This window comes from Pseudophryne corroboree, chromosome 5, assembly GCF_028390025.1.
Source record: "Pseudophryne corroboree isolate aPseCor3 chromosome 5, aPseCor3.hap2, whole genome shotgun sequence".
Taxonomy (NCBI): domain Eukaryota; kingdom Metazoa; phylum Chordata; class Amphibia; order Anura; family Myobatrachidae; genus Pseudophryne; species Pseudophryne corroboree.
In genome coordinates this window covers 278,273,613-278,296,817 of record NC_086448.1, presented here as the reverse complement: position 1 = coordinate 278,296,817, position 23,205 = coordinate 278,273,613, and the positions used below count along the sequence as shown (strand labels likewise).

The window sequence follows — 23,205 nt, the reverse complement described above, 5'->3', positions numbered from 1 at the left end:
GGGGAGGGTTTTTTGGAAGGGCCATCCTGCGTGACACTGCAGTGCCACTCCTAGATGGGCCCGGTGTTTGTGTCGGCCACTAGGGTCGCTTATCTTACTCACACAGCTACCTCATTGCGCCTCTTTTTTTCTTTGCGTCATGTGCTGTTTGGGGAGGGTTTTTTGGAAGGGCCATCCTGCGTGACACTGCAGTGCCACTCCTAGATGGGCCCGGTGTTTGTGTCGGCCACTAGGGTCGCTTATCTTACTCACACAGCTACCTCATTGCGCCTCTTTTTTTCTTTGCGTCATGTGCTGTTTGGGGAGGGTTTTTTGGAAGGGCCATCCTGCGTGACACTGCAGTGCCACTCCTAGATGGGCCCGGTGTTTGTGTCGGCCACTAGGGTCGCTTATCTTACTCACACAGCTACCTCATTGCGCCTCTTTTTTTCTTTGCGTCATGTGCTGTTTGGGGAGGGTTTTTTGGAAGAGACATCCTGCGTGACACTGCAGTGCCACTCCTAGATGGGCCCGGTGTTTGTGTCGGCCACTAGGGTCGCTTATCTTAATCACACAGCTACCTCATTGCGCCTCTTTTTTTCTTTGCGTCATGTGCTGTTTGGGGAGGGTTTTTTGGAAGGGCCATCCTGCGTGACACTGCAGTGCCACTCCTAGATGGGCCCGGTGTTTGTGTCGGCCACTAGGGTCGCTTATCTTACTCACACAGCTACCTCATTGCGCCTCTTTTTTTCTTTGCGTCATGTGCTGTTTGGGGAGGGTTTTTTGGAAGGGACATCCTGCGTGACACTGCAGTGACACTCCTAGATGGGCCCGGTGTTTGTGTCGGCCACTAGGGTCGCTTATCTTACTCACACAGCTACCTCATTGCGCCTCTTTTTTTCTTTGCGTCATGTGCTGTTTGGGGAGGGTTTTTTGGAAGGGCCATCCTGCGTGACACTGCAGTGCCACTCCTAGATGGGCCCGGTGTTTGTGTCGGCCACTAGGGTCGCTTATCTTACTCACACAGCTACCTCATTGCGCCTCTTTTTTTCTTTGCGTCATGTGCTGTTTGGGGAGGGTTTTTTGGAAGGGCCATCCTGCGTGACACTGCAGTGCCACTCCTAGATGGGCCCGGTGTTTGTGTCGGCCACTAGGGTCGCTTATCTTACTCACACAGCTACCTCATTGCGCCTCTTTTTTTCTTTGCGTCATGTGCTGTTTGGGGAGGGTTTTTTGGAAGGGACATCCTGCGTGACACTGCAGTGCCACTCCTAGATGGGCCCGGTGTTTGTGTCGGCCACTAGGGTCGCTTATCTTACTCACACAGCTACCTCATTGCGCCTCTTTTTTTCTTTGCGTCATGTGCTGTTTGGGGAGGGTTTTTTGGAAGGGACATCCTGCGTGACACTGCAGTGCCACTCCTAGATGGGCCCGGTGTTTGTGTCGGCCACTAGGGTCGCTTATCTTACTCACACAGCGACCTCATTGCGCCTCTTTTTTTCTTTGCGTCATGTGCTGTTTGGGGAGGGTTTTTTGGAAGGGACATCCTGCGTGACACTGCAGTGCCACTCCTAGATGGGCCCGGTGTTTGTGTCGGCCACTAGGGTCGCTTTTCTTACTCACACAGCTACCTCATTGCGCCTCTTTTTTTCTTTGCGTCATGTGCTGTTTGGGGAGGGTTTTTTGGAAGGGACATCCTGCGTGACACTGCAGTGCCACTCCTAGATGGGCCAGGTGTTTGTGTCGGCCACTCGGGTCGCTTAGCTTAGTCATCCAGCGACCTCGGTGCAAATTTTAGGACTAAAAATAATATTGTGAGGTGTGAGGTATTCAGAATAGACTGAAAATGAGTGGAAATGATGGTTTTTGAGGTTAATAATACTTTGGGATCAAAATGACCCCCAAATTCTATGATTTAAGCTGTTTTTTAGGTTTTTTGGAAAAAAACACCCGAATCCAAAACCCACCCGAATCCGACAAAAAAAAATTCGGTTAGGTTTTGCCAAAACGCGGTCGAACCCAAAACACGGCCGCGGAACCGAACCCAAAACCAAAACACAAAACCCGAAAAATTTCCGGCGCTCATCTCTAGCGCCTATGCGCTCCATTGTAACCAATGGTGGGAACTTTCTGCTCAGCGGTGACGTCACTTTAGGTCAACCGCAGGGCAGAAAGTTCCCACCATTGGTTACAATGAAGCGCATAGGCGCTACATTGTAACACTGCCGTGTGCCGCCTGTCAGTCAGGACAGGAGCACACAGCCGATCAGGAGAGTGCTACAACGTGGCGCTCCCTGATTGGCTGAAGAAACCCACTTAGACAGAAGTCAGAGTGGGTTTCTGGCATTCGGGGAAAGGAGTCCCATGTGAAAACATGGGGCCCCTTTCAGTTCGTGGCTCGGGTCTGCGGTTTGTTATTTTATTCAAGTACCTGGATTACAAATGGTTGCCCCGAGGACCCTGGGACCCTGGATCTGGTGAGTAGAATTTATTCAACAGGTACCCCTTGGATTCTACTGGAGAAGAGGACTGACCTGCGTGTGAACATAAGGTAAGTATGTATGTATGTTTGTGTGGTTGTATGTAATAAAACTTTACTTTCAAGGTGTGTGTGTGTATTGTCTTTTTTTGGGTATTTTTTTAGTAGTAGTACTACAGGTACCAGCGGGCCCGTTTTTCCGCCGCATGCTGGTACTTGTGGTTCTCCAAGTACCAGCATGCGGGGGAGGCTTGCTGGGCCTTGTAGTACTGCTACTAAAAACAATATCTTTTCATTTTCACAAAAGGCTATCAGCCCCCCATCCGCAGCCAATTGGATGGGGGGGACAGCCTCGGGCTTCACCCCTGGCCCTTGGGTGGCTGGGGGGGGGACCCCTTGATTGAAGGGGTCCCCACTCCCCCAGGGTACCCCGGCCAGGGGTGACTAGTTGGATTTTTGATGCCACGGCCGCAGGGCACTATATAAAAGTGACCCCCGGCTGTGGCATTATCTGTCCAGCTAGTGGAGCCCGGTGCTGGTTTTAAAAATACGGGGGACCCCTACTCTTTTTGTCCCCCGTATTTTTGGAACCAGGACCAGGCGCAGAGCCCGATGCTGGTTGCTTAAATATGGGGGAACCCATGTCATTTTTTTCCCCATATTTCTGCAACCAGGATCGGCTCAAAGAGCCCGAGGCTGGTTATGCTTAGGAGGGGGGACCCCACGCAATTTTTTTAAAAGTTTTACAGTGTTTATTTAAAAAAAAAAAAAAATTAACCCCAGCACGGATCACACAGATCCGGCCGAGATTCATTGTGATAAAGTCGGCAGTGTTTTGCTAATCACTGCCGTAAAAAACGTGAAAAAAACCCGAATGACATCGACATCGGAACAAATGAAAAATCCGAATACGACAGCTTAGTAAATTAGGCGTAATAAATTCAAAAAGTTGCAGTTTTACACTTTCGATGTCATTCGTGATTGAACTTTGACCTTTTTCCGAAAATTACGAATGTTAGTAAATTTACCCCATAGGGGTAAATTTACTAAGGTCCCGATTTTGACCGAGATGCCGTTTTTTCTTCAAAGTGTCATCTCGGTAATTTACTAAACTCAAATCACGGCAGAGATGAGGGCATTCGTATTTTTTTGGAAGTAGTTGTAAAAAAATACGAATGAATACACCATCGGTCAAAATACGCCAGCAAATTAGTAGAACTCGGTAATTTACTAAAAAGTGCAAATCTCCAAAGAGGAAAACACTGCCGTGAAAAATTACAAATCGCAAAAAAGTGCTAAAAAAAAGCAGACCTGCTTTTTATATTCGTGATTGCATAGGCATGCAGGGATCCATGAGATCCGTGCATGTCTATCAGTGGGAAGGGGTGGGAAAGTGTTTTTTTTCCAAAAAAAAAATTGCGTGGGGTCCCCCCTCCTAAGCATAACCAGCCTCAGGCTCTTTGAGCCGATCCTGGTTGCAGAAATATGGGGGAAAAATTGACAGGAGAGTGCCACGTTGTAGCACTCTCCTGATCGGCTGTGTGCTCCTGTACTGAGTGACAGGCGGCACACGGCAGTGTTACAATGTAGCGCCTATGCGCTCCATTGTAACCAATGGTGGGAACTTTCTGCTCAGCGGTGACGTCACTTTAGGTCAACCGCAGGGCAGAAAGTTCCCACCATTGGTTACAATGGAGCGCATAGGCGCTACATTGTAACACTGCCGTGTGCCGCCTGTCAGTCAGGACATGAGCACACAGCCGATCAGGAGAGTGCTACAACGTGGCGCTCCGTGATTGGCTGAAGAAACCCACTTAGACAGAAGTCAGAGTGGGTTTCTGGCATTCGGGGAAAGGAGTCCCATGTGAAAACATGGGGCCCCTTTCAGTTCGTGGCTCGGGTATCCGTTTTGTTATTTTATTCAAGTACCTGGATTACAAATGGTTGCCCCGAGGACCCTGGGACCCTGGATCTGGTGAGTAGAATTTATTCAACAGGTACCCCTTGGATTCTACTGGAGAAGAGGACCGACCTGCGTGTGAACATAAGGTAAGTATGTATGTATGTTTGTGTGCATGTATGTAATAAATCTTTTTTGGAACCAGGACCAGGCGCAGAGCCCGATGCTGGTTGCTTAAATATGGGGGAACCCCTGTCATTTTTCCCCCAATATTTCTGCAACTAGGATCGGCTCAAAGAGCCCGAGGCTGGTTATGCTTAGGAGGGGGGACCCCACGCAATTTTTATTTTGATTTTACACTGTTTAATTAAAAAAAAAAAAAATGAACCCCAGCACGGATCACACAGATCCGGCCGAGATTCATTTTTAAAAAGTCGTCAGTGTTTTGCTAATCACTGCCGTAAAAAAAAAAAAAAAAACACGAATGACATCGACATCGGAACAAAAGAAAAACCCGAATACGACAGCTTAGTAAATTAGTCGTAATAAATTCAAAAAGTTGCAGTTTTACACTTTCGATGTCATTCGTGATTGAACTTTGACCTGAAACGGGAAAATACGAATGTTAGTAAATTTACCCCATAATGTTTTTGAATATAAATCCTAAAGCAGGTGGTGTATTAGAGCAAAAGAGTGCAAGAGACCAGCCATGCAGTTTCTGAAATATTATGACAAAATTTTACTGTATTTCATAAGCACTCATTCCTAACTCTGCTAAGTACTGTTTGGTATACTGTATCTGGCTTCCATGAGGTAGTTGTCCATTATTTCAGCTTCCATTGACCTTTTTGAAAGCGGTAGAAGTTATCGATTCTTTTTTTTTTTCCCGCTATTTTTAATTTTCTCCTGCATAGCCCAGTAAAATGTTGCAATGTTAAGTATTGACTTGTGCCTTCTGGGGGTCCACTTCTTCACCAAACCCAGCCAAATCGCTTCCTAACCCTCTGTTCCACGTTCTCTATGTACCCCATCTGTGTCACCCATGTCTGTCTACCCCTCCCCTTTAGATTGTAAACTCTCACGAGCAGGGCCCTCTTCCCTCATGTGCTTATCCTTTGTCTTACTTTAATAATCTTCAACTGTACCACATCCAGCAGTCTTCTGCCACCTGATACTTATTCCAGTGTCATCTGCTGATGTAACTATGTTTATTTACCCTGTACTTGTCCTATACTGTCATCAACTGTAAATTGCCGTTTTCCTGTTTGATTATTTATGTACTCTGTAATTGGGCGCTGCGGAACCCTTGTGGCGCCATATAAATAAAGGATAATAATAATAATATAGGGTGTATAATACCCAGGTGTATCTCACACATTATACAGTACAGTATATTGGGTGTATAATCCCCAGGTGTATCTCACACATCGCTCAGTACAGATTACAGGATGTATAATCCCCAGGTGTATAACACACATCGCACAGTACAGTATATCGGGTGTATAATCCCCAGGTGTATCTCACACATCGCTCAGTACAGTATATAGGGTGTATAATCCCCAGGTGTATCTCACACATCACACAGTACAGTATATAGGGTGTATAATCCCCAGGTGTATCTCACACATCGCTCAGTATAGATTACAGGATGTATAATCCCCAGGTGTATAACACACATCGCGCAGTACAGTATATCGGGTGTATAATCCCCAGGTGTATCACACACATCGCACACTACAGTATATAGGGTGTATAATCCCCAGGTGTATCTCACACATCACACAGTACAGTATATAGGGTGTACAATCCCCAGGTGTATCTCACACATCAATTCAGTGTGGAGCCGCACTAGTCTTAGCAATCTAAACGTAATATAGAGATGACATCAAAGATAAAAAACCAATATATATGCAGTTGAAAAAAAGATTTTGAACTGCTTGTGATTGGCGGTGCTCCCAGGAATTTTGTAGACTAGACTACAATTGAAAAGGAGAGAAAAGACAAAAAACCCTTGTTTGGGAGCACTCGTTTGTAATAATTAGTATATGTAAAGTGAAATGAATGATGAAATGAGATAAAACTTAACCTTTAATTGTTTCTTGAATAAAATAAATGTGAAATAATTATAAGACTCGTGTCTGATGTTTGGAGTAAAAACCTTGTTTGACCTTTTTAACAAATGAGGTACAAGGTAATGAAGGAAGGTGAAAATATCAGAAAAAATGTGTTGCATGGATACCATGGATTTCTGATGAAGTAAGGGTATCCAGAGGAGTCACTGTACATGCCTTATGATGAAGGTATTAATTGTAACATGATATGGTAGCAAGGTTGGGTTAAGGTAAGGAGAGATAGCAATAAAGAATAATAGGAATAATGGGGGGGGGCCCACTGCACCTGGTATTCTCAGGAGGTTTCCCTTCCTGATACTGACCAGGCCATACCTGCTTAGCTTCCGAGATCGGACAAGATCGGGCGTATTCAGGGTAGTATGGCCGTGGGCCTGTTATTGAAAATGTGAGAAAAGAAATCGGAGGAAATCGACTCCTATTGTCTGTACCGAACATAAGTCAAAACCATGAATAGTCTGGGAGGGTTTTTCCAGAAGCAGGGATGCATGAAATGTCGGATGGGATTTTTCCTTATTAAAGGGCCCACTGCACCTGGTATTCTCAGGAGGTACACCTTCCTAGTACTGACCAGGCCATGCCTGCTTAGCTTCCGAAATTGGACAGGATCGGGCGTATTCAGGGTAGTATGGCCGTGGGCCACTGTAGAGGAAATGTATGAGATGGGGGAATATACACACTCTGCTTGCTGTACTTCACACTCAACCGAGGCTATGGACAGTCTCAAAATGGTATTTCCAGACAAAAGTATGTCAGGATAGTTCTGAGTGTCTGGGATTTTTTTGGTGGTGTAATGTAGTAGGTAGAGTTTTTTACAAATAATGAGCTCTCATGGATATGTACTGTGTATGTGTATAGCTGTATCCATAAACAATTTTGTAATTGTTAGTCCCCTAAGGGAAAACAGGTAAATGGTTATATGCTGGCAAAAAGCTCAAGGCTGACTTACAAATGAAATGAAATATATAGCCTTTATAGTGAGAGTGAACTATGCCAATTATCGAAGAGCAGAGTTCAGAGCTGACTCAAAAAATAATAATAATAATAATCAGGTAACTAATTGCACTATAGTCACCAATCTCCTGGAGGGAGGTCAGATGAGTGCTCAAATGCTGATACAGAGCTCAAGGCTGGCTCACAAATGGTACAATCATATGAATGAGATTAATTAATACTAGAAAATTGAAAATAGAAAATAAATGCAGATAAATGAGAAATGCTACCATAAATAAGATTGTAAGACAATCAGGGAAATATATCACAAATAATACAAAAATCATAGAGGCATAGGCGGGGAATAAGTGCAAGATAAACACAATTCTGAGACAGAGGAGAGTGTAGTGGTATACAGAGGTCTAGTATCTGTTACCACTCTCATTGGGTAAGCTGTCAACTCTTTGCAAACAAATGGTGAGTATAAGCATAAATTTAAACCCTGGTGGACTAATGAGATTCACCTTAGTATAAGTGACAGCAAAGAGATAACACGGCAGCGCAAAAACGGGTATATGGTCAGTATTAGGAAAGGGATAAATTCCCGTAGTGTACTGAAGCTCTAATACTTTCTGCCGTAGTGCGCTTGAAACCCTGGTGGTCTAGTGTTAGTTACCACGGCCGCAAGGTATGCGGCGGATGCTGTGCTGGTTTCCTCTGTCCGAAGTCCCGCTGTAGTGACGAGCGCGGCCGCCCGCTTCCGGACTGGGCGTAGCCGCGATGACGTCACTATGGACGTTCTCAACGTACGTTTCACCTATTCGGGCTTGAGAGGTGTATCTCACACATCGCTCAGTACAGTATATAGGGTGTATAATCCCCAGGTGTATCTCACACATCACACAGTACAGTATATAGGGTGTACAATCCCCAGGTGTATCTCACACATCACACAGTACAGTATATAGGGTGTACAATCCCCAGATGTATCTCACACATCACACAGTACAGTATATAGGGTGTACAATCCCCAGGTGTATCTCACACATCACACAGTACAGTATATAGGGTGTATAATCCCCAGGTGTATCTCACACATCACACAGTACAGTATATAGGGTGTATAATCCCCAGGTGTATCTCACACATCGCTCAGTATAGATTACAGGATGTATAATCCCCAGGTGTATAACACACATCGCGCAGTACAGTATATCGGGTGTATAATCCCCAGGTGTATCACACACATCGCACACTACAGTATATAGGGTGTATAATCCCCAGGTGTATCTCACACATCACACAGTACAGTATATAGGGTGTACAATCCCCAGGTGTATCTCACACATCAATTCAGTGTGGAGCCGCACTAGTCTTAGCAATCTAAACGTAATATAGAGATGACATCAAAGATAAAAAACCAATATATATGCAGTTGAAAAAAAGATTTTGAACTGCTTGTGATTGGCGGTGCTCCCAGGAATTTTGTAGACTAGACTACAATTGAAAAGGAGAGAAAAGACAAAAAACCCTTGTTTGGGAGCACTCGTTTGTAATAATTAGTATATGTAAAGTGAAATGAATGATGAAATGAGATAAAACTTAACCTTTAATTGTTTCTTGAATAAAATAAATGTGAAATAATTATAAGACTCGTGTCTGATGTTTGGAGTAAAAACCTTGTTTGACCTTTTTAACAAATGAGGTACAAGGTAATGAAGGAAGGTGAAAATATCAGAAAAAATGTGTTGCATGGATACCATGGATTTCTGATGAAGTAAGGGTATCCAGAGGAGTCACTGTACATGCCTTATGATGAAGGTATTAATTGTAACATGATATGGTAGCAAGGTTGGGTTAAGGTAAGGAGAGATAGCAATAAAGAATAATAGGAATAATAGGGGGGGGCCCACTGCACCTGGTATTCTCAGGAGGTTTCCCTTCCTGATACTGACCAGGCCATACCTGCTTAGCTTCCGAGATCGGACAAGATCGGGCGTATTCAGGGTAGTATGGCCGTGGGCCTGTTATTGAAAATGTGAGAAAAGAAATCGGAGGAAATCGACTCCTATTGTCTGTACCGAACATAAGTCAAAACCATGAATAGTCTGGGAGGGTTTTTCCAGAAGCAGGGATGCATGAAATGTCGGATGGGATTTTTCCTTATTAAAGGGCCCACTGCACCTGGTATTCTCAGGAGGTACACCTTCCTAGTACTGACCAGGCCATGCCTGCTTAGCTTCCGAAATTGGACAGGATCGGGCGTATTCAGGGTAGTATGGCCGTGGGCCACTGTAGAGGAAATGTATGAGATGGGGGAATATACACACTCTGCTTGCTGTACTTCACACTCAACCGAGGCTATGGACAGTCTCAAAATGGTATTTCCAGACAAAAGTATGTCAGGATAGTTCTGAGTGTCTGGGATTTTTTTGGTGGTGTAATGTAGTAGGTAGAGTTTTTTACAAATAATGAGCTCTCATGGATATGTACTGTGTATGTGTATAGCTGTATCCATAAACAATTTTGTAATTGTTAGTCCCCTAAGGGAAAACAGGTAAATGGTTATATGCTGGCAAAAAGCTCAAGGCTGACTTACAAATGAAATGAAATATATAGCCTTTATAGTGAGAGTGAACTATGCCAATTATCGAAGAGCAGAGTTCAGAGCTGACTCAAAAAATAATAATAATAATAATAATCAGGTAACTAATTGCACTATAGTCACCAATCTCCTGGAGGGAGGTCAGATGAGTGCTCAAATGCTGATACAGAGCTCAAGGCTGGCTCACAAATGGTACAATCGTATGAATGAGATTAATTAATACTAGAAAATTGAAAATAGAAAATAAATGCAGATAAATGAGAAATGCTACCATAAATAAGATTGTAAGAAAATCAGGGAAATATATCACAAATAATACAAAAATCATAGAGGCATAGGCGGGGAATAAGTGCAAGATAAACACAATTCTGAGACAGAGGAGAGTGTAGTGGTATACAGAGGTCTAGTATCTGTTACCACTCTCATTGGGTAAGCTGTCAACTCTTTGCAAACAAATGGTGAGTATAAGCATAAATTTAAACCCTGGTGGACTAATGAGATTCACCTTAGTATAAGTGACAGCAAAGAGATAACACGGCAGCGCAAAAACGGGTATATGGTCAGTATTAGGCAAGGGATAAATTCCCGTAGTGTACTGAAGCTCTAATACTTTCTGCCGTAGTGCGCTTGAAACCCTGGTGGTCTAGTGTTAGTTACCACGGCCGCAAGGTATGCGGCGGATGCTGTGCTGGTTTCCTCTGTCCGAAGTCCCGCTGTAGTGACGAGCGCGGCCGCCCGCTTCCGGACTGGGCGTAGCCGCGATGACGTCACTATGGACGTTCTCAACGTACGTTTCACCTATTCGGGCTTGAGAGGTGTATCTCACACATCGCTCAGTACAGTATATAGGGTGTATAATCCCCAGGTGTATCTCACACATCACACAGTACAGTATATAGGGTGTACAATCCCCAGGTGTATCTCACACATCACACAGTACAGTATATAGGGTGTACAATCCCCAGATGTATCTCACACATCACACAGTACAGTATATAGGGTGTACAATCCCCAGGTGTATCTCACACATCACACAGTACAGTATATAGGGTGTACAATCCCCAGGTGTATCTTACACATCACACAGTACAGTATATAGGGTGTACAATCCCCAGGTGTATCTCACACATCACACAGTACAGTATATAGGGTGTATAATCCCAAGGTGTATCTCACACATCGCTCAGTACAGATTACAGGATGTATAATCACCAGGTGTATAACACACATCGCACAGCACAGTATATAGGGTGTATAATCCCAAGGTGTATCTCCCACATCGCTCAGTACAGTATACAGGGTGTATAATCACCAGATGTATCACAAACGTTGCACAGTACAGTATACAGGGTGTATAATCCTCAGGTGTATCTCACACATCGCTCAGTACAGATTACAGGATGTATAAAATCTCCAGGTGTATAACACATGTTGCACAGTACAGTATACATACTGGTCACAACAATGCAGCAGATATTGAGCACTGCTCAGGATACTAGAAGTGACACAGAGCTGCAAGATACAGCAATGGCCTACTGTACTGTACTATATGTATACTGCTGGTCACCAAAATGCTGCACTGTCCTACTATATACTGCTCACAATAATGCAGCACAGAGATAGTATACTTGACACAGAGCTGCAAGATACAGCAATGGCCTACTGTACTGTACTATATGTATACTGCTGGTCACCAAAATGCTGCACTGTCCTTCTATATACTGCTCACAATAATGCAGCACAGAGATAGTATACTTGACACAGAGCTGCAAGATACAGCAATGGCCTACTGTACTGTACTATATGTATACTGCTCGTCACAAAAATGCTGCACTGTCCTACTATATACTGGTCACAATAATGCAGCACAGAGATAGTATACCTGACACAGAGCTGCAAGATACAGCAATGGCCTACTGTACTGTACTACTATAATTATATACTGGTGGTCCCCAGTCCCCACAATGCAGCACACTGAGCACAGATATTTGCAGCACACTGAGCACAGATATGGAGCATTTTCAGGCAGAGAACGTAGATATTTTCAGCACACTGAGCACAGATATTTGCAGCACACTGAGCACAGATATTTGCAGCACACTGAGCACAGATTATGGAGGTTTTCAGGGATAGAACGCAGCCACGTCCTCTCCGTTCAATCTCCAATGCACGAGTGAAAATGGCGGCGACACACGGCTCTTTATATAGAATACGAATCTCGCGAGAATCCGACAGCGGGATGATGACGCTTGCGCGCGTTCGGGTTAACCGAGCAAAGCGGGAAGATCCGAGGCTGCCTCGTAACCGTGTAAAATAGGTGAAGTTCGGGGGGGTTCAGATCTCGGAGAACCGAACCCGCTCATCTCTACCTTTAACACGGTAGTACCAGCGGTGTTAATAAACAAGCTTTCAGAGATCGGATATGACATGGCCATATGTAATTGGCTGTTGGATTTCCTGATGGATCATCCGCAGACAGTCAGACTGGGCTCTGACTTGTCTTCAGAATTGGTATTAAACATAGGAGTTCTGCAGGGTTGCGTTTTCAGCCGTTTTTTATACTCCTTGTATACCTCCGACTATGAGTCTATTTCGGAAACAATCTCTGTGATAAAGTTTGCGGATGATACCACTTTAGTGGGTTTGATAACTAGAGGAGATGAGAGTAGTTACAGAGAGGAAGTGAGAAGATTCGCTGAGTGGGTGGTAAAAAATAACCTGTTGCTAAATGGTATGAAAACTAAGGAGGTTGTTATAGACTTCAGAAAACCAGCATTCGTCCGCTGATATTGAATGGTGAGGAGGTGGATACGGTTACCGATGTGAAAATCTTGGGTATTAAATTTACTGAGGACTTATCATGGTCTCTGTATATCACGTCAGTGGTTGGGAAGGCCCAGCAACGTCTTTTCTTCTTACGGAAGCTCCAAGCAGCAGCTCTGCAGCAATCGACTCTTGTTAATTTTTACCGCTGCGTGATTGAGCGCTTGCTGACCTACGCGATCACGGTGTGGTATGGTAATGCCAAGTGTTCTGATCTCGTTGCCTTGGACAGAGTGATTAAATCTGCAGAGAGGATCATTGGCCAATCTTTGCCTAGGTTGGCGGATGTACTCACTGCAAGGAGTCTGTCGAAGGCAATTAAGATGATTGAAGATAGAGGTCATCCTTGTAATGTGTTTTTTTCCCTCTTGCCGTCGGGGAGACGTTATAGGTGTTTAGGATGTCGAACCAGCAGGTTGAGGAATAGCTTCTTCCCTTCTGTGATTGTTATCTTGAATTCTCAGCTTTGATAATTTTATTTATGGTGTATTTTTTTTATTTTATAATATGACATGAGCGAACTGTATGTAATTTCGCTATACATGTTCATGCTATAGTGACAATAATTTATTCTTATCTTATCTCTTACTTTTTTGCATGATGTGCTGTTTGGGGCCTAGTTTCTTTAAGTGCCATCCTGTCTGCCACTGCAGTGCCACTCCTAGATGGGCCAGGTGTTTGTGCCGCACACTTGTGTCGCTTAGCTTAGTCATACAGCTACCTCATTGCACCTCTTTTACTTCTTTGTATGATGTGCTGTTTGGGGCCTAGTTTTTTTAGGTGCCATCCTGTCTGACACTGCAGTGCCACTCCTAGATGGACCAGGTGTTTGTGCCTCACACATGTGTTGCTTAGCTTAGTCATACAGCTACCTCATTGCACCTCTTTTACTTCTTTGCATGTTGTGCTGTTTGGGGCCTAGTTTTTTTAAGTGCCATCCTATCTGCCACTGCAGTGCCACTCCTTTATGGGCCAGGTGTTTTTGCCGCACACTTGTGTCGCTTAGCTTAGTCATACAGCTACCTCATTACACCTCTTTTTCTTCTTTGCATGATGTGCTCTTTGGGGCCTAGTTTCTTTAAGTGCCATCCTGTCTGCCACTGCAGAGCAACTCCTAAATGGGCCAGGTGTTTATGCTGCCTACTTGTGTCGCTTAGCAAAGTCATCCAGCTACCTCGGTGTGACCTTTTGGCCTAAAAATAATGTTGTGAGGTGTTCAGAATTGACTGGAAATGAGTGGAAATTAATGTTATTGAGGTGAATAATACAGTAGGATCAAAATTACCCCCAAATTCTTTTAAAAAAATCATCCAGATCCAAAACCAGAAAGGGTAGTTTTGGCAAAACCAATCCAGATCCAAAACACGAGTGAGGATCCAGATCCAAAACCAAAACACAAAACACGAAAAGTGCCCGCCGCACATCTATAGTTATTTGTAGGTGCTGGTTTCATTTAAACCCATATTAGCAGCATATGCTGAATGTGAATTTATACCTGTTGCCTACATCCTGTGATGACTGCTTTCTCATACCGCTTTTATACTAAAATGACGGGTCACACCCGAGAGATGTACACGGGTGCTTCCTGGGTGCGATTTGTCAAGAGACCCCTTTCAGACAGCATCCCGATCCGGCATATTGCCGGGTTGGTTATGTCACTGCTGACATCTGCGGAGGCGGCGATTGGAGATGAAATGATCTTCAAGTGCAGCCTCTTCCATATGCGGTGAACGGGTCCCATCGACGGCTAACCCGTTTACACTGCACCTTCTCCGGACCAACCCTGCAAGCAGGGCCGGTACAAGGGTGTTCAGTGCCCCCCTGCAAACTATAAATTCGCGCCCTACCTCTCATACTTTATAAAGTCGCACGTAGCAAAAAATGAGTGGGGCGTGGCCACACAATAGTAACATTTCAAATTACTCCACACAGTAGCACAGTCTTGTTCACATTACATCGCACATGGCGCACATATAAGGGACTCGATGTGCCGCTGTTGCAGTGACATGCGGTGGGGAGAGGCAGGGCATTTTCTGTCATACTAACATTTGTGCCAGAGTTTTAACTGTGTAAAGTATATGAAAAATACAAAGAATATGTTTGAAATATCTTCTTTGAATTATTCTAATAATTTTTATAGTCAAAACTCTGGAGTAAAAAGTCTATGGCAGGTGAGGCAGTGGCTAACTTTTCCGCACATCTCTGATCAAAACTCACCAAATTTCCAGGCGTTTATACTGATGCACCTGTATATAATACCCAGATGTACGCTTTGGCTCATATATTGCATGTAAATTTGGCTCTGGTGCTAGTCAGTGCCTCCTGAGCTATTTAGCTCACTGCACGTCCCTGCGCTGTTGGTATTCCGACTGTCGGGATTCCAGCATCGTTCTCCTGACCGCTGGGATCCCGTCTGTCGGTAAATCATACCAAATCCGTCTTGTCCCCCCAGCCAGCCCCGACTGTCTCCACTCGATCCCCTCTACAATAAAACAAATGTGGCAGGCTGGCAAGTGGCAGCTGGGAGTGCAGGGCTTAACTTACTTTACTGCCAGACGCGGACCTGCTCTGTCTCCGACGTGCGCAGCATCACTGGTGTGTGTGGTGGAGCTCCCTTTCTCCTGGGTGGGGGCTTGGAGCCTCTTCTTGCTTTAATAGCTGTACCAGCAGGCTTCTGTAATGCAAGAAAGCTGTGATAGGTAACGCGCTTAGGGGGATGGGATGGGGCCACCAGGCCCGGCGACAGGGGGTCAAAGGGGACACCCGTCATGGGCCCCAATGTTGTGAGGGGCCCCAAGGTTTTGTGGTAAGAGGCAGTACGGCAGCTAAATGGATGTATTATATACTGTAGTTTGCACAGGCGGCCCCCCTGCAGTAACCCCCCACTGCCCCCAGGCCCAAGTCACCTGTCAGGATATGCCTGCTGCGTCCTCCCCGCCATGTCTCTGCTATTACAATGATGGTCCGGGGGTCTCCACATCAAAGAAGCAGCCGGATGGGACTGTGACTTCAGACTGCCAGGTGGCCCGGCGCGCCGGCTGCAGAAGACAACTGTCCCTTCTGCTGCTGCCGAAGAGCCGAGCAGCCCAGCAGCACACCGAACACACTGACAGCGCGAGTCAGGGCTTCACATAGCAGCCGTCCGCTGCCCTACTCTGTCAAACTCCGCTCCCTATGTACATATAGATTGGTAAATGCTCAATTAGCTTAGTGATATCATTCAGGTGCTCGAAAGGAAGGGGTATTTCTGAGCAAGAAAAAAGGAATTGGATTCCCCAGCACCCTGGATGATAACAGTAACCAGATATAAATCCCACATGATAATAGAATTCAGAGATCTTCGTTACACATATTTGCGCAAATGTGTGGTTAAGCCCCAAAGCCGCATCAAGGCCTCTCTGTATATTTGGGGTCCCTAGCGCTATATCTAGGTGCAGGGTGTGGCACCCCAAAACACCAGAATGAGCCAGAAAGCCCAGCGTGGCATACCAGTGTAAAAAACTATAGTGTTAATAAATTAGTATTTAGGAAGCCGAAGCTATAGAGAGGGTGATACAAACATGAAATGTAATTAAAATAGAGAAATAGTGTTAGAAAATTAATAAGTGAAAAGTGTTAATAGAATGTAAAGGTATGCCACACTAAAGCCATCCAGCTCAGCCAGTCCAGAGGCACCACACCTCACACCTCAATTACCCCATTCTGGGTCTAATATTAACCAGCAAGGAGCCACATGATAATGGCTCCTTACTAAAATATGTCTAAGCTAAGAGCTACCTACCTTGGAGCAACCCCATAATGCTCCATGTGGCATGTCAGGGCCTGCACCTCCTCCTAATGCAGGACCTCTCTGCCTCTCACAACAGACATATAGATTGGTAAATGCTCAATTAGCTTAGTGATATCATTCAGGTGCTCGAAAGGAAGGGGTATTTCTGAGCAAGAAAAAAGGAATTGGATTCCCCAGCACCCTGGATGATAACAGTAACCAGATATAAATCCCACATGATAATAGAATTCAGAGATCTTCGTTACACATATTTGCGCAAATGTGTGGTTAAGCCCCAAAGCCGCATCAAGGCCTCTCTGTATATTTGGGGTCCCTAGCGCTATATCTAGGTGGCTTTGGGGCTTAACCACACATTTGCGCAAATATGTGTAACGAAGATCTCTGAATTCTATTATCATGTGGGATTTATAGCTGGTTACTGTTATCATCCAGGGTGCTGGGGAATCCAATTCCTTTTTTCTCCGCTCCCTATGTGCCTGGATGGAACCCTCACCACACCAGTACTGTCATATTTATGTATATAAATATGTGTGGTATGTATATACTGTATATACAAATCGGTACAAATTAGAAAAGGGGGCGTGGCCACGGGTAAAAGACTTCCTATACTTTCAATGGAAGTTGGGAGAGACAAAGATCGGTACAGACCATTTAAAAGGTACTGTACCTGCTAAAAAGGTACATTTGGAGGCAGGGCCGGCTCTAGGCATGTTCGAATAGAGCGGCCGCGCAGGGCGCCACCCTTAATGGGAGCCGCGCGCTGGCGCCGCCATATTCGAAGCTGGAGCGGGCCCTGTGTGTGTGTGCAGAGCAGCGTTGTCCCCGCCGTCCGTGTGTGCGGCGTGCGCTGCGCGGCGCCGGTGTCTAACGTCAGACGCCGGCGCCGCGCATAGCGCACACAAGTGGCCACCCGCCCACCCACACTCGGATCCTCACTCTCCCGCCCGCCAGCACTCCCGCCAGCACTCCCGCCAGCACTCCTCCTCCCCCTCTCAGACTCAGCGCCTCAGGTATTTGGGGGGGGGTCAAACATTTATGGATCGCACTGTGGGGGCATTTATCTGGCACACTGGGGGCATATCTGGCTCCGTGGGGGCATTTCTGGCACTGTGGGGGGCATATCTGGCTCACTGGGGGCATATCTGGCACACTGGGGGCATATCTGGCACACTGGGGGCATATCTGGCACACTGGGGGCATATCTGGCTCTGTGGGGGCATTTATCTGGCCCTGTGTGGGGGTATTTCTGGCACTGTGGGGGCATTTCTGGCACTGTGGGGGCATTTCTGGCAATGTGGGGGCATTTTTGGCACCGTGGGGGCATATCTGGAACACTGGGGGCATTTCTGGCACACTGGGGGCATATCTGGCACACTGGGGGCATATCTGGCACACTGGGGGCATATCTGGCACACTGGGGGCATATCTGGCTCTGTGGGGGCATTTATCTGGCCCTGTGTGGGGGCATTTCTGGCACTGTGGGGGCATTTCTGGCAATGTGGGGGCATTTCTGGCACCGTGGGGGCATATCTGGAACACTGGGGGCATTTCTGGCACACTGGGGGCATTTCTGGCACACTGGGGGCATATCTGGCTCTGTGGGGGCATTTATCTGGCCCTGTGTGGGGGCATTTCTGGCACTGTGGGGGCATTTCTGGCAATGTGGGGGCATTTCTGGCACCGTGGGGGCATATCTGAACACTGGGGGCATTTCTGGCACACTGGGGGCATTTCTGGCACACTGGGGGCATATCTGGCACACTGGGGGCATATCTGGCACACTGGGGGCATATCTGGCTCTGTGGGGGCATTTATCTGGCCCTGTGTGGGGGCATTTCTGGCACTGTAGGGGCTTTTCTGGCAATGTGGGGGCATTTCTGGCAATGTGGGGGCATTTCTGGCACACTGGGGTCATTTCTGGCACTGTGGGGCCATTTCTGGCACTGTGGGGGCATTTCTGATATCTGGCACTGTGGGGGCATTTCTGGCACTGTGGGGGGCATTTCTGGCACTGTGGGGGCATTTATCTGGCACTGTGGGGGCACTTATGCATCTGGCACTGTGGGGGCACTTATGCATCTGGCAATGTGGGCATTTATGTATCTGGCACTGGGGGCATTTATGTATCTGGCCCTGTGGGGGCATATCTGGCACTGTGGGGGCAATTTTATATATGGCACTGTGGGGACATATCTGGCACTGTGTGGGCATTTTTATATCTGGCACTGTGGGGGCACTTATGTATCTGGCACTGTGTGGGCACTTATGTATCTGGCACAGTGGGGGCATTTATGTATCTGGCACTGTGGGGGGCATATCTGCACTGTGGAGGCATTTATGTATCTGGCACTTTGGTGGCATTTATGTATCTGAACTGTGGGTGCATATCTGGCACTGTGTGGCCATTTATGTAGCTGGCACTGCTGGGGGGCATGTCACGTGTAGCTGGCACTGCTGGGGGGCATGTCACGTGTAGCTGGCACTGCTGGGGGGCATGTCACGTGTAGCTGGCACTGCTGGGGGGCATGTCACGTGTAGCTGGCACTGCTGGGGGGCATGTCATGTAGTGTTCCCGCTAGGCGTCTGTGGCTAGGCAATGTGTCTCAGTGCTCTCCCTGGTGCAATGTGTCTCAGTGCTGTGCCTGACGCAAAGTGTATAGGAGGTTGTACCTGGTGCAGTGTGTATTAGCTGCACTACTGTGTGGTGTAATGCAAATTGCCACTATTATGTGTCCACGTACCTTCCCCATGAAGTAACTCCCCTTAATTTTTGCTGCGCGACTTCGGCGCGCACTGTCCATTCTTTGACATATAGGTATGGGAACAACAAGCAGTATGTACATCATTTTGCCCTCCTAACTTAAAAATGTGCCCTCCCTGTGATCAGCACCATGCCCTAAAAAGTGAACACTATCATGTGTAGCTGGCACTGCTGGGGGGCATGTCATGTGTAGCTGGCACTGCTGCGGGGCATGTCATGTGTAGCTGGCTAGCTGGCACTGCTGCGGTGCATGTCATGTGTAGCTGGCACTGCTTCGGGGCATGTCATGTGCAGCTGGCACTGCTGCGGGGCATGTCATGTGTAGCTGGCACTGCTGCGGGGCATGTCATGTGTAGCTGGCACTGCTGCGGGGCATGTCATGTGTAGCTGGCACTGCTGGGGGGCATGTCATGTCTATCTGGCACTGCACATTATGTGTATCTGGCACTATACTGGAGACATTGTGTGTAAGGAACACTACTGTGACTATGTGTAAGGCTGCTAATTGTGTGAAAATATGTTTATAGTTTGATGATATGAAGTTGAGGCCACGCCCACTTTTCCAGAGGCCACACCCACTTTTCCGGGAGCGGGGGGCGCTTTTACATTTTCTCGCTCAGGGTGCTAGTAGGCCTGGAGCCGGCCCTGTTTGGAGGGTATGTCTATATCTATCTGTGTATATATTATATCTATATCTATATCTATATATATATATCTATCTATCTATATATATATATATATATATATATATATATATAAAGCATCCTGACAAAAATGCTGCCCTGGCATTGAAACGTTGGTAGATTGGACCTGCTGTCTGACTCTTCTTTTTGCACTGAGTGCAGCAATATATGGATGTTATATTTGCTGATTCCCTGATTCAGAGACCAGCATGGAGGGTGTATGCGTCTGACTAAAGATGTAATATTTATTGAGGAGTGCTGCCCATATTAGTGAGTGTATATAGATAGATAGATAGATAGATAGATAGATAGATAGATAGATAGATAGATAGATAGAGAGAGAGAAAATATGGGCATCAGCGACCACTGCTGTCAGGTGTAAAGGAACATATGATAATATTAAAAATTTCTCAAAAAGATATATAGACCCTTGATGAAGTCCTGGCGGACGAAACGCGTTGGTTACTCCATGATTGCTTCCTAGACTGACCTCCACACTTAAGTTAAGAACTTATTTTATGCACTTTATACATTTTTTTACTTTTCATTTTTAGATATTTTTAAACTTCTTACTACTTGAATTGGATTTTAAACAAATGTGTTTCATTCATTTTTTTCTGCTTCAACTAGTAATTCCTGTCTTATGCAGAATAAATTTATATATCTTTTTGAGGTATTTTGAATATTATCATTATGTTCCTTTACACCTGACACCAGTGGTCGTTTTTTTGCTTTATTTCTAGATATATATATCTATAGATAGATATACACACACACACACACACACACACACTATTTTCTTTAAAGCCACTTTCTGCTTTAAATGGGAGAATCAAGGTGGGTTGTGGGGCCCCTACAGATATTGGTGTATCGGGCCCCAAGATTTATGTTGCCAGCCCTGGGTGCCACAGGTGACAAGTGTCCCCACAGATATCTTCCCGCTATAGGTGACCTGCCAGTGCTCGACGTGGCGGTATGCAATACTGCTGTATACCACCCTACTTCAAGCACTGTATATATATATATATATATCTGCGGAAACAGTTGGGAGGGAACAAGCGCCTAATAGTGTAGTGATTTCATATAACAGATTAACAATGTATATAATGTAGATGGTACCCGTACCAGATTTTGGTATATATAACAGCCTGTAGTCAGATTGTTAATGAAGCAGCTCCCGAGACGTGTATTAACTCTCAAAGAGAAACGGAAAACAAAGAAATAGTGTAATACAGTTATGGTGGGGAGGTTAGCAGGGTAATGCTTATCTGTGTACCTTGAAGTGATAGTAATCTTGCATGTAACAACAGAGGGCCTTGTAGTTTCCTCTTATAGCAAAAATTTCCGGCAACATTTCTGGATCTCCAAGACAGAGAAAGGACTATATAGTGTAGTATTGTTTGTCACCAAATAACACACCAAGCACAACAATTATGCATTTACCTTGAAACAATAGTAATCATGCATGTAATAGAACCGGGCCTTGTAATTTCCTCTTATGGCTGAACCTTCTGGCAACAATTCTAGGCCTCAAAGACAGAGAAAGGACTGTATAGTGTAGTACTGTTGTCACGAATGGCACATCAAACACAACAATTATGCCTTTACCTTCATATATATAGGAAAATACACACGTATTAAGGTTATTTTGCTACTTAGTGCGCCCCAGATGGTGACAGGTTAACCAGCTTTAAGTGAAATAAAGATCAAATCAGGACCGCTCCTTGGTTATTTAATATATGATAGCTGGTTTATTTAACATTAAACAATTTACAAATAAAGGTCAACTTAAAAAAGTACTTAACTTAAAACAATGTCCAAATGTACCTACTCAACGCATTTCACCAGTAAATGGCTTCCTCAGGACTCCAGAGGAAGCCATTTACTGGTGAAACGCGTTGAGTAGCTACATTTGGACATTGTTTTAAGTTAAGTACTTTTTTAAGTTTACCTTTATTTGTAATTGTTTAATGTTAAATAAACCAGCTATCATATATTAAATAACCAAGGAGCGGTCCTGGTTTGATCTTTATTTCACTTGAAGCTGGTTAACCTGTTACCATCTGGGGCGTACTAAGAAGCAAAAGAACCTTGATACGTGTGTCTTTTCCTATATATGAAGGTAAAGGCATAATTTTTGTTTTTGATGTGCCATTCGTGACAACAGTACTACACTATGCAGTCCTTTCTCTGTCTTTGAGGCCTAGAATTGTTGCCGGAAGGTTCTGCCATAAGAGGAAATTACAAGGCCTGGTTCTATTACATGCTATTTGGTGACAAACAATACTACTCTATATAGTCCTTTCTCTGTCTTGGAGATCCAGAATTGTTGCCGGAAGTTTTTGCTATAAGAGGAAACTACAAGCCCCTCTGTTGTTACATGCACGATTACTATCGCTTCAAGGTACACAGATAAGCATTACCCTGCTAACCACCCCACCGTAACCGTATTACACTATTTCTATATTTTCTGTTTCTCTTTGAGAGTCAATACACATCTCGGGAGCTGCTTCATTAACAATCTGACTACAGGCTGTTATATATACCAAAATCTGGTACGGGTACCATCTACATTATATACATTGTTAATCTGTTATATGAAATTACTACACTATTAGGAGCTTGTTCCCTCCCCACTGTTTCCGCAGATTACCTAAAACCACCTACCTAGTGTTGTATAAGGAAACAAGCTGCCATCCATAGAGAAATCTGTGGTCTAAGTGTTAAAAATCACTACATGAGCTATTGCTGAGTGAACTACTATTGAGAACAAATTACTATAGACAAGTAACAGAAGAAGCGCATCAACGTGACTACTGTTCACACATATATATATATATATATATACGCATACACACACATATATATAAATATAAATAGAGATATATCGTGATAGAGATGGATAGAGATAGATATTCAAAAATCCACCCCCACATACAGAGCTGGATTGAAGGAGGGGCGACAGGGGCGGTTGTCCTGGGGCCCAAAATATATTTGGGGCCCCCACAAAGTGCTATTTGATCTGGAGGAGTGAAACCACGGCAGCTCAACTGTTAATTAACAACTGCCGCTGAGGAGCTTTGGCTCAGTACACATGCGATTTCGCAGGATTTAACTATTTAC

At 45.1% G+C, this 23,205-nt stretch overlaps 1 protein-coding gene and 4 pseudogenes across 1 annotated transcript in view; 1 reads left to right on the top strand and 4 right to left on the bottom strand.

The window, feature by feature from the left end:
* Positions 1 to 23,205, top strand: part of CPNE4 (copine 4) — a 900,265-nt gene that overhangs the window by 735,093 nt on the left and 141,967 nt on the right. The gene's annotated exons all lie outside the window — the stretch shown is intronic.
* LOC134929759 (5S ribosomal RNA) lies at positions 6,744 to 6,861 on the bottom strand (annotated as a pseudogene).
* Positions 7,010 to 7,127, bottom strand: LOC134930226 (5S ribosomal RNA; annotated as a pseudogene).
* LOC134929758 (5S ribosomal RNA) lies at positions 9,327 to 9,444 on the bottom strand (annotated as a pseudogene).
* LOC134930225 (5S ribosomal RNA) lies at positions 9,593 to 9,710 on the bottom strand (annotated as a pseudogene).